Here is a 12830-nt window from a genome sequence, read left to right on the forward strand (position 1 = left end):
CCAGGAAGGTCTGGGATGAGATGCACCTTGAACAGAAGTGTATCACAGGTCTGTTCCCAGGGACATACACTGGGACAGATAACCACTATTGCAAGAAGATTATCAGTGAGAGGCGACTTCTGTTCTGCCTGAAATTCATGGGTCTTCCAGAGTGCAAGGTCCACTGTCCATGATCAAGTGTTGCAATTTTTCACCGTCCAAGATCCAGAACCACACACTGAGGGGATTGCTGAAGGTGGCTGCGGCTACTGAAAAGGCCTCAGTTTAAGGACCACTTGCCACTGCTGGAATCTGTTATATGTTTAAAATTAGTACATAATAATAATTGAAGTCATAACTCGCATGCTTCAAAATGCTGACTTGAAATGTTTTCCATTATAGAGCAACCTCAATGTAATGTGAGTGTGGGTGGATTTGCACTGACACTAACATTAACCTAATTTCTTCTTGGGCACTTAATAACACCATGGTTATCATGTAGCAAGACCAAGAAACTGATTGTGGTCTTCAGGAAGGGGCAGTCAGGAGGTCAGTCCCCTTTGAGGAGTCAGTAGTAGAAAGGGTGAACAGCTTCAAGTTCCTGGTATCAGTGACTCAGAGAATCTATCTTGGGCCACTGGCTCTACTTCTTTAGCTGTCTGAGGAAATTTGGTTGTCTCTAAAAACTCATGCAAGTTTTTACAGATGTATGGTGGTCAGCATGCTGACTGATTGCATTACAGCCTGGTATGGGGCTCCAATGCACAGGATTACAAGGGGCTGCAGAAGGACGTAGACTCAGATCCATCATGGGTCCAATTCTCCTTGCTAATGAGGTCATCTTCAGGAGGTGGCACCTCAAGAAGGAAGCATACAACATTAAAGACTCCAGGGCATGACCTCCTCTCATGACTATTATTGGGGAGGAACTAAAGGAGCCTGAAGACTCACATTCAATGTTTCAAGAACAGCTTCTTCATCTCTTCCATCAGATTTCTGAATGGTCCATGAACTCATGGACATTACCTCACTTTTTTGCTTTTGCACTATTTTATTTTGTAACTTATGGATATTTTTTCATCATTGCGCTTTAATGCTGCCACAAAACAACAAATTTAATGACATACTGTATGTCAGTAATAATAAATATGATCAGAAAATCTCCAAAACCCCAGTATAATGAGACATGGTCTATTGAAATTACACCACAGATATTTTATGAATGAAGTATAGATTTGAATAAAAATTATGAGAAAGAGAATGCAGCCTACATTTTCAATGCTGCAGAGAAGGCATTGGAGGAGGAAAGATGTCTGCTTTCTGAAGGGTGCAGGAGTCTTTTCCAGGCATGCAAAGTGAAGGCAATGGGAAAGATTCCCCATGGGGGCAGAGGCTGGCGCAAAGCACAGTGAAACAAAAAGTTCAACGTCTTCACAGATGAGGATAAGGGAAGTGAATTTTCTTCAAGAGTCCTATCTCGCCTACAATGGAAGTGTTAGACCTACACCCTGCTTGGTGTAGACTATATATTTCACAATCCCTAGTAACAGGGCTCATATACTTATAACATTTACATGTTAACCTGTCTGTACCTGCAGGTACACATCATGGCTTGCTCACGATGTCTAGTCTTCAACCACCACTGGCACATTATCCACACATGTTCAGATGAAGACATAGACAGTTCCCAAAGAATGCTGATAGGTAGTGTATAGGAATGCTTGATGCATTGGCTGGTGAAACTGAAGGCTTGCATGTAAATCCATACAATGCGAGGAAGTCCATCACCAAAAACTTCCACAGAGACTAAACATTGAATCCTGCTCCATTACAGCTATCCGTGAAGAAAAGATACTCGATGTCTCAGTTTCAAATGCAGCACAAGCAGAAACTGCAGTGGAAGGTTACGGTGCCATTTTAAGGTGATTGGAGGAAAGGATGGGGGCGCATAAGAGGAAGGTGATTCTTTTTCCTCACAGAGACTCGTAGGTGCATGGAACACCAGGGGTGCTGGTAGAGGCAAATACGTTTGGGAGATTCATAAAACTCTTAGATAGGCAAATATACTCAGTGTCACTTTATTAGATACCTCCTGTACCTAATAAAGTGGCCACTGTGTGTATGTTTGTGGTTTTCTGCTTTTGTATCCCATCCACTCGAAGGTTCGATGCGTTGTGTGTTCAGAGATGCTTTTCGGCACACCACTGTTGTAACACATGATTGCTTGACAGTCTGGCCATCCTCCTCTGAACTCTCTCATTAACAAGGCACTTTCACTCACAGAACTGCCATTCACTGAATGTTTTTTTCTGTTTCTTGCACCCCCCCCCCCATTCTCTGTAAACTCTAGAGACTGTTGTGCATGAAAATCCCAGGAGATCCGCAGTTTCTGAGATACTCAAACCACCCCATTTGGCACCAACAATCATTCCACTGTCAATGACACAGACTACATTTCTTCTCTTTCTGATGTTTGGTCTGAATCACAACTGGAACTCTTGACCATGTCTGCATGTTTCTATGTATTGAGTTGCTGCCACATGATTGGCTGATTAGATATTTGCATTAACAAGCAGGTGTACATAATATGATGCCACTGACTGTAGATGATAAAAAACATGGTTGGCTCTGTAGGAGGGAAGAGTAAGATTGATCTGTGGTTAGGTTAAAAGTTTGGCACAACATCATGCTGCAATGTACTATGTTCTAGACAGAAGACTTGTATGATGTTGCATCAGTTAACCAATCTATGCATCGAGAGATATATCGATTGCTGATGCAATAGCCTGGGAGACTGACAGTGGTTTCACAGAACAAGTTACTTCTCCCAGAATGACAGCATGCTTAATCCCACACACACAGATCCTGCCAGTATATTTATCATTGCCTGCTAGCCAGTTCACCCAAATTTCTGGCACTTATATTAAAAGTGGTCAGCTAAATCAATAACCACTACCCCTGAGCTCCTTGAGACTATCCTGCCAGGACAGCTGTAGTCTTGTCCACAACCTTAGCATTCTATCACCAGCCACTGGTTCAGATCACTCATGAGTACCAGAAGAGCAAGCAGGAATGGAGAAAAGATGCTGTGAGAATTTATGAGATTGATTAGGTGAAAGTTGCGTGGCATTTGGCACGTTTTTATGTGCAAAATTGTGATGGTTTAGAATAATTATCTTTAATGACATTGCTTTAGCATGGGTGGTGAATGGTCAGCAACAGATTTAAGGTCAAATGATAGTTATAGGTGAATTGGGATTTGTGGTTGTTTTCTTTGGTATCACAATCAGATTTGCTGGTCACATATATCCTGCCAAGGGGCTGACTCTGTGGTCTGCTTCTGTCCTCCTACTCCACTTGGTCTACCTTTTACTGCTCTGCATGGGCTCACCAAAAAACTAGTGGCATGGGATCATAATAATGAGACTGTGCAGCACAAAGATTCTCCAGTTCCTTTCAATTGCAGCCATCCTCCCGAGTAATCCAGGCAGAGAATCTTTGCTTGATCACTGCAGTGCTCTGTTCTATCAACCTGCAGGTACAAAGAATGTATGTGTGTGTGTGTGTTATGAGCAAGAACACTGAGCGAAGCGATAGCTCTTGTTATCACAGAACCAAGTCTCTTTAAATGGCGAATTTGAGTATTGATTGCATCTGCTACAATGTTACAGCAACGTGATCAGTGCCTGGATGTATTGCATTGATTCGCATGATGGTTTTGTATGATCAAAGACTAAAGTGGGCACTGATAGCATGGAACCCTAACTTCTAAATTAATATGTGGTGCCCACATTCTGACCAGAGTGCAGTACTGGCACCTTGTGCCATTGGGAATCCTGTAAATCCAGGTGAAGTAAGGTAGTCAGTTCTTCTGCCCTGATCTCCAGTGCACTTAACAGCTAATGGCAACATTATCCAGCTCTATGGTTGAAGTTTTAGGTTGAGCATGCAGCATTTTTCAATGAGGGCCTCTTAATAAATTGCAGGTACTGCATACACTTCCCCAAGGTAGGAGAATTACTATAGAATATTGATGGGTGCAACCACTTGCTGAGATGGCTTCTCCTGCTCTTCCTCTTCTTCTACCAGACTTTTCAGCCATGTGTTCATTCTAATCATTTTCCTTGCCATGCTGCATGCTGAGGAGAACGGGCAGTAAAGTTTAGATGCAACGGGTCATTGCAGAAACTTTGAAGTAAAAACAAATCTCTTTAGTTTCTGGCACAGGACTCCCTGCAGTTTTAGCAAACTCTTAAAAATTCTAAAAGCAGCAAACATTCATTGAATCAAAGCAGCACTCAGCAGCAATCAGTCAGCAACTAACCTACAAGTAATTGATGATCCCTTTTAATAGCGCAGGAGGAGATCTTTCCTGCTGCGGAATATGTGTTCAGCTGTGTGAGGTGGAAAGTACTCCTCCAATGCATACACTAAACGCACAATGTAGTAATTTTGCGTATTGAACTCCATCCCCTAAATTCATGTCTACTTGTTATTTATCATCATAAATCCAGATCTCACCTACTATTTGTTTCATGTAGTAGAATTCTTCATAAGCACTCTGCACAAAAACACACATAATAAACATACAACAATAAGGGGAATGGCATTTTTACAGAGCCTTTATTGTACTAAAATGACCCAAGGCGTTTCACAGGAGCAAACAAATGGGACATTTAGCCATGTAAGGAGATGGCAGAACAAGTGACCAAACTAATTATTCAGGCAGTGGCAGATTTTAGTGAATGTCTGACAACAAAAAAGAAATAAACCAGAGATGCTTAGGACAAGAATTCCAAATGTCAGGGCTAACAAATCTGAAAGGGTGGCAGTCATTGTTGAGTCAAAGGAAATTTAGGGATTGGTAATCGAGATTGAGAGATTTCGGGATTGCAACAGGGCACGGCAAGGCCATTAACATTAAGAATTTTGAAATATGCTAGGAGCTATCATCAGAGTCTCAGACTGAGGGGTGAATGTGGGTTGCAATACGTGGGAGTGAGTTAAAATATGGTTTACAAAGAAAATATCTACTTGAAATAATATTGATGTTCAGAGTTTTTCCAAAACTGTTACTAATTGATTTCAGATAAAGTCAAGTAGATCCTTAATTCATTGAAATGTAGCATTAAAAGGACAGAAGTTGAAACATTTATAAAAGGATATGGAAACAATCGAAGAATGTATTTATTGTTTTCAAATTAAAATTAATATGGGATATATTGCGATTCTTTCCACTGCAACATAAAATCTGGAAGCACTCAACTCAATGTACGGTTGGCCACTGTAGGCCATTTCTTCAATCAGTCAGAAAAGGTTGCAAGCATTGTAAAACTCCAGAAATGTTAAAGGCATCAAGAGGTAAATAATGAAGAGATATTTTTCATCATTGTGAACAAGCAGTGGTTTTCTGAAAGTCGAGACAGTAATTTTTTTGGAATATATTGATAATTAAATCATAAAATATAATTCAATTATTTTGGTGTTTACTCAACAATGTCAAAGCAGTTCAAAACATTATTAAAATAGACAGAATATATTAAATATATTAATTCCTGGAGTACTATTAGATACATTTGCGCAGCCAAAGCCAAAGAGGTATGTTTTTAGTTTGATGAGAGATAAGAAACTACATTTCAAAGTTGACTGGGTGCATGGCAATGCAACAATCCCAGCCTTTTGTTCAAATTCAGAGGTTTAGCTGGCCGAACAATTGGTCACTGGAGATTGTTCGAAGGTGACCGATCATTCCAGGGGCTTTTTGTAGAATATTGAGTTCCAACCCTGTTACTGATACTAAGTAATGAGGACCAAATGAAAGTTATGGAGTTAATGTACCTACTCATAAGAGCTGAACATGTGTATTTCTCTGACTTGTGTACCTGGTTCTGTGTGAGCTTTGTGAGAGATGAAACTTTTAAAAAAGTCTTCAATCCAAAAGAATAGAGCTACTAGCAATGTTAAAGACTTGCACATGAAAAAGAAGGCAAGTCAAAAAGAAAACATTAGTGCTAGCTATTATTATAAGTCAACCAAAACAGAAATTGTGGCACTATAAATACACTTAATACGTCAGATACACTGGTGGTTTTACATAGATTTTAAGAAAAGTGATTAGGAATTCTCCAGAAGCAAAGATATATATCGTAACAGAGAAATAAACTGTCTGCAAGTCATTTTCCTAGCAATTGAACTGAAATGTGACGTAGTTTTTACCTTGTGTTGGTCAACTTTTCATGACACAATCTTTTATTATAAAAATCTCAGCACCCAATATTAAGCTGTAATATTAAACCGAAGAATTCCCTGTTCCTTATCCTCTAATAAATTGCTTAACCTGGCAGCCTGGCAGTTTACTGTGTGGAGTTATGCCTCATAAATACAGAGATTCATACACATATCAGCTGTGTTCACTAACCAAATATATAAACAATTGTGAAGAAATGCAAAAAGAATAAAATGTATAACAGAAAACTTCAATAAACCTCAGAATTTTTATAGTTATGTATTAAATATCTTAACAAAATACATGCAACTAAAGATCTACTTTTAGTGCCAAGAAAATAACCTTGAAATTAAAATTACCATTAAAATTCAAATAAACAGGATTCAAGTTAAACATCAAAGACTATGTATCTTAATATAACATGTTACTCCAAAGTTATAGACAAACTTGTACTCAACTTTAAAACCAAAGTGAGCATAAACTCAGGAAGGCTCCCAGTCTGAAAAGATGCTGGCACATACTAAAGATCTCATACTACAGTCTGCTGCAAGTGTGGGAAACTATGAATAATTAGTTTCTGGATAATTATAATTAAATGAACTATTCTGTTATGCTTTTAAATCTTTCTGTATTCCTTCAACCTCACTTGAATTCTCTGGTATAACCTTCAATTATTTCAACAAAATAAATTTATACAAAGGCTTAAGTAAAATGTTTCCTACAGACCCTTAAATGGCGCTGTTGTTTTCCACTAGCCCACATACTAATCCAAATGTATGGTTCTAAATTAACAAATTGAGGGGAAATCGTGGAGATAATTTTTAAACAGTATTTACAGATATGAAAAGGAAATGTCAAAAAAAAACTCAAATTTATCAGAACACAATACTAAACTTATTTCATGCAAAGAAAATAATGACAGAGTCGCATGTGACAAATTAACTATCACACATAAGAAACAACTGATAAAATCATGAAGAGGGCAACTGCAAATTTTTTGGTTTGTAACATGCAAAATATTCCTAATAATAGAAGCTTTCACAGTTTGTTATAATTACAGAGCGTGGATGGAAATTATTTAGCAAACAAATTGTAAATAAGGAAGCAATTAAATATGTAAAATGACTTTCCCCCCTCAGGAATTATCTATATCAAGAGATTTCAAGAGTTTTGAATTATATATATTTGTATACCTTCTAGCTAATTATTTATTATGAAAGAAGCAAACATCAGTGAATAACTGACATTCTAGAATAAAGATAATCCATTTAAAAATTACATATAACTCAGAAGGAATTCAAAATTATGTAACTATTGGTAAAATTCAAACAACTTTTGAAACATCATATTCAAAAGAAAATGTAGCTAACATTTAGTCTCAAAAATTATTTATTTCTCCACTTTGAAGACTGCAATCCTGATCCGTTTTATATAGCTATTGCCTTATTTAGTAATTTAGGAGAGTAGACAAAGAAAACATTTTTGATAAAATAAGAAGCATTATAAAAATGTTTGCATGCAAAATAAACTTGTATGTACTCATTATTGAGCTTTAAAATAAATATGATCAAATTTATTTAAAATGCAATGCCAGCCTAAAGTATTTAAAGTTTAATTGGTACAAGCCACAAAGCGATGTTTTTTTCTGACAAGGAAAGAAATCAAACTGCAACTAGAGTTGCAGTATTCTACACAAAATACTAAGTTTCTGCACAGTTATTAAAGTTTACTTTCAAGTAAGTTTCAAACGTTAACTGCATTTCTCTCAACGTGTACCTCTGTACTTATTTTGGCAAAATAATCCGTCAATATCCTTAACACACACTGTAACACAGTATATTTTTCACTACAGCTAAACTTTAAGTTACACTCCCATGAAAGAACATATATAGAAGAACTACAACAAGGCAATCCACACAAAATTCTGCTTGCTTTAATCACCAACCGCTGGTTTGTTTCATTGTCTCACAGCATTTCCCTATAGAACTAAATGAGACAGGAAGACTTTCTCTTTTACACACTGCCATACCTGTTATTACAATGAAAACAGAAGCCAGGTTTTCAAAACAATCCAAAGCCCTCAAGGAAAAAACCAGATTTCAAACACAGAAGAGCCCAGTCTGTGGTATTCTGTTTCCTCCACAAGCATGATAACGAGACACTCCTGTGGTAACCTCTCTCTGGTTGTGTCCCGTGAATGAAGCAGACTTTCAAGAAGTCAGCAAATGCTTTGCCAACTCATGACATGGGTTCAGATTGTAAGCACCAGAGTTGTTTTTTAATCTGAAACTTGGTTTTAAGCAGTTTTGAATGTTGTTGCTCCAAACACAAATTATATTCTTAATGCTTAGGCTTGTTGTAATGAACTGATCAATAAGCAAATTAAAGATGGAACAGTTTGATTGCTTACCAGATTGTCACAAATTATTCCTGTATGTTCCTACTGAAAATGCTTCAATGTGTTTATCTGTAATTATAATACTTCAACTGGAAATGAAATTACAATTTCATCAAACATTTCAGTTACATTTTCTAGGTTTCTAGGTCTACACTTTGTGTTATCATTACAAAAAGATATATAACTTAAACCTTCTTCCACATATCTTAACTTCTTTTTAACAAATTGTTATCAGAATCATTATAGATAGGATGAAATACAAATTCAGATTTCTTCCTCACTGGTTTGCACAGGCCTAATACAAGTCTACCTACATAGCTGAAAGCTCAAAATTAAAAAATATTTCTGATCATATTTGTAAGCAATTTAAAGAGTAAAAAATGGAACATTGCAATAGGAGAAACTTGCTGAAGAGTAGAATTAATTGAACTTGATTCTCAATGTGTCAAGTGAAAAAATTTATTCTACAATAAACTGAAAAATATGTTCTGCAGTTCAATAGTAATAGGACACTCTTGTGTTACAAATACTGTAACCTATCTCTATAACAAGAGCTTGCCTTTCACCAACAAACCACATGGATGCATATCTTGAAGAACACCAGCAACCTCAAGAATTATTTTTTCTACTTTCCCAGAAATGAATCAGCCAGGTTATAAACAATTTAGTTTCACTCCACTGATTTAACAAAGATACTTTAGAATTACATTCACAATATAACATCCACCTTGACGTACGATTTTGAATGGAATAGAGGAAACGATTCTCAGGTAAGCTGTTCAATTACCTAGACCTTGCGCTGAATACGTGAAACAACGGCCTCATTGTTTTACAGGAAACAAAGCAAAAAAATTGAAGGTATGTCTTACCAGAAAAATACACAGCTCTTCAGTTAAAACTCCAAAATATTCATTTGTTTTCACCTCTGCAAGGAAGATTTGTTTTCTCTTTAACTTAGGTAATTTGGTCACCAGTTCAATGTTTCAAATGTACTGCAAGTTCTGAATTTCCCAAATGGTTATTTTCATAATAGTATTATTGGTATTTATTCTGTTGGTTTCTTCCCTTTTAAAGCTGTAATCATGTTCCAAGATTCAGTGCTGTTGATTTAAGTTTACCATGAGGATACTCAGCATAGTAAACAAGTTTCAGGCTGACCAATAGCTTTCCACACTCTTCTGTTTATAGCAAGCTGACTTACATTCAGAGGTCACCTCGTCAACAGCTTCTGTCTTTCACTGGATATATAATGTGCTGCATTTATCCCAGGGCTCATTGGTGTAGCCACATCCCCAGCCTCTGCTAGCCTGCTGTCATATTGTGACGCATCTGCTCTTTAGAATGTGAAGTTTCATTCACAGTCGGAATTTTATTTTTTTTTCCAAGAATACGATGTGATTTTCCTTGCAGATGTTTAAAAATTAGATAGATTGCAGGAAATATAAATATTACTTTGAAATGAATTGCTCTTCTTATAATTTATTGACTAGTAGAACCATTTTCATTTTATAGCTCTTTAAAAATTATAAGTACAGTTGAAGAGATCTTACAAATATTTTGTGCTCCTTCATAAATTAAATAAAGAAACGACCTTGGAAAACAAAGATCCAGAGATGACTTTTGCATGCGAATAGTTGGAGTGTATACAGATGAACTGAATTTGTAAATAATATTTTTAGGAACTCTATGGAAAATAAACCAGTGGTGTAAAAAGTAATTTGTTAATTTTTGTTAAAAATTGTTACTCTAAATTGAAAACTTAAGAACACTTACAGAAAGCTTAGGTGGAAAAAGCAAGTGAAATCCATGCGGCAAAATTAAGCAAATACAATTGCAGAATTATACTAAACACATTTCCCAAATTACCTAAACTCACACAGAATTTCTGCAATACCGACTGAAACCGAGGAGGGAAAGGACTGAAGATGGCACCCTTTCTCCATGGTGGACTCCACTTGGAAGCCTGTCACAGCTGTGGTTTGAGTGAAGGTTACACCTGCAGCACATTTCTGGTTCACTTTTGTCACCACTGCAATGTTTAAGTGACGGAAAATGTCCAAGTTCTATTAAGGATAATAACACATGATTGATGTGCTGTGTTAGGAAGTGGTGTCAGTACAGATTAGAACATCTGTGCCATCACTTTGACAACTCAAGCATTTTATTAATAGAAATGAGAGACCAAAAAATTCTCTTAAATGTTATTTCCAGTTCAAAAGTGTGCTGCTTAATGCATAATGAGGTATAAGTAAACTAAAATGGTTTGTAGTGTCAATTAGAAAAGGGCATCCTCTGCTGAGTGAAAAGCACGTTTTAAAAAATGTATAAAATATTAATTGAACTGAATACTGCTGAATTTCAGCAGTTTCCCGTAAGTGATATTTCGTACCATAAGAAATTTAAGAATAAGGACGTGTGTTAACTTTGCATTTCAGGCAATGTGCACTGTGTTCAAAACCTATTTTAAACTGCATGCGCCGCTCATAAAATGTACAGAATATCTGACTGAGTCACAATCTGTTTTAAACATACTGTCAACTTCTGAACAAATGAGGGCATTGCACGGTAATCTAGTGCGGTCATAGATAGTGCCAAATCACCCTGGCCAATTTGTGGCACATCAGTAACATGAAGGCTGTGCTAAATACAAGAGAGAAATATGGATTATAAAATCAAAAAAAACTAAAAGCACCCAGCAGTACATCACCTGCGAACAAAAGATGAAGTTCAGACACAGCATATGCAATTCAGTTAGTTTTACAGCAAACTACCAGAGCTGGAAGCGGAGGCGCACAAGCAGTTCTGCAGCCAGGATTGCTGGATAAGTCTGTAACTGTGTTGTGGAAACACAGTTCGGCAGTCACCCTGTCTGCAGAAAGAAGCATTTTTGTCTGAAAGCGTCGATCCCTTCAGGAAATACCTAGACTACTAAAAAAAATTAGAATGCTATTAGCTGCAGCCCTTGTCATATTTCTTCAACAGCACACAGGTAAACATCAGCTCTGGCCAAGTACTCAAAGATATTGCCAGAAAGCTAATGGAATACAGGCAAATCAAAGAAATTTAAGGAATTTCCTTGCATTTAGCCAAATGTCTACTTTCATTTCTAGCCATGCTATAGTTGATTTAAGTAACAATCTTTTTTTCTCTCACTAGGAGTTAAACTTTATTTTGTTATCATTGTTCTGATGATACAGTATAATGAAGTTGTACTTTTAAAAACATTTAGACGTTTGGCTCAGCAGAGAGGCACAAGTTAGTTACTAATACTTTAAAAATATTTTTCATGCCTTGCAATCGGCTTCACAAGTTGCTGAGGTTTAGAAACAAATCCCAAAGCACCCATTTTCCGGATGTTTGGATTAATAAAAGAAGTAAGCTGAATTATCGAGGTAATTCATTTGTGGGTTGAATCTTTCAACCTCTCTTAATTCCATTATGCTAATGTATTTTGCAGGACTAGTGTTACTTTGAAATAATTAATAAACATCTAATGCCTGATTACTATGAAAATTAATGCTAAAAATACTTAATGAGCTGTACTATAGTATAAAACTAGAGAAAATCAAATTAAATAAATACATTCCTGATGGATAAAACTTTCTTGCAGCCATTTTCAAGTTTAACAATGTAAATTGAAACAATAGTTTGAAAAATGTAACAAAATTTAAAATAAACTATGGAGAAGATGCACACTTTATCATGAGTAAGCTAGCAGGTATGTCCTGCAGATGGCGCTGTAAGTACTACTTCATGAGTTTTAACAATTTCACTAGGATGTTATTTTTCTGCTTTTCTCCAAAATGCATTTCATGTCACCCTAGTTTCACTAAACAATTTCTTTATCATGAATAAAATACAACATATCATGGGGATGCATTTAATACAAAAGTTTGGGAGCTCTGAGATCTTCAACAAGCCTTGAGGTTTTACTTATTCGGCTATTAATAATAAATATTGGCAAATCTTGCAAAGCTTTTTGTACGGATAGTTAATATAATAACTGTTTCTTAGTTCTAATTTTTTTTAAGTTTACGGTGCTACCATGGTTATCTACTTTCAGGCATAGTAACACATTCTCCTGGGAACCTCTCTGCAAGCAAGCAAACCACCTTCCTGACAAGGAGAAATATGACCCACAGCTTGAGTCATGTCCTACTGTATAAAGAAATGTATCACTGCTTTATTCTATTATTTTGACCTGTTCCTCCATCCTTCTATGCCATA

The 12830-nt window shown here is 36.5% G+C and overlaps 1 protein-coding gene across 14 annotated transcripts in view; it reads right to left on the reverse strand.

Annotated features, from left to right (window-relative positions):
• eya4 (EYA transcriptional coactivator and phosphatase 4) overlaps positions 1 to 12830 on the reverse strand; it is a 457308-nt gene that overhangs the window by 255772 nt on the left and 188706 nt on the right. For 2 of the 14 annotated variants that reach the window (XM_063040406.1, XM_063040404.1), the window contains exon 1: positions 9473 to 9768. The exons of the other annotated variants lie outside the window; for them this stretch is intronic. The gene's annotated coding sequence lies outside the window, so the exon portion shown is untranslated. Of the gene's footprint in view, positions 1 to 9472; positions 9769 to 12830 lie in introns of those variants that run through there. 14 annotated transcript variants of the gene reach the window in all.

This window comes from Mobula hypostoma, chromosome 2 (genome assembly GCF_963921235.1).
Source record: "Mobula hypostoma chromosome 2, sMobHyp1.1, whole genome shotgun sequence".
NCBI classification, from domain to species: domain Eukaryota; kingdom Metazoa; phylum Chordata; class Chondrichthyes; order Myliobatiformes; family Myliobatidae; genus Mobula; species Mobula hypostoma.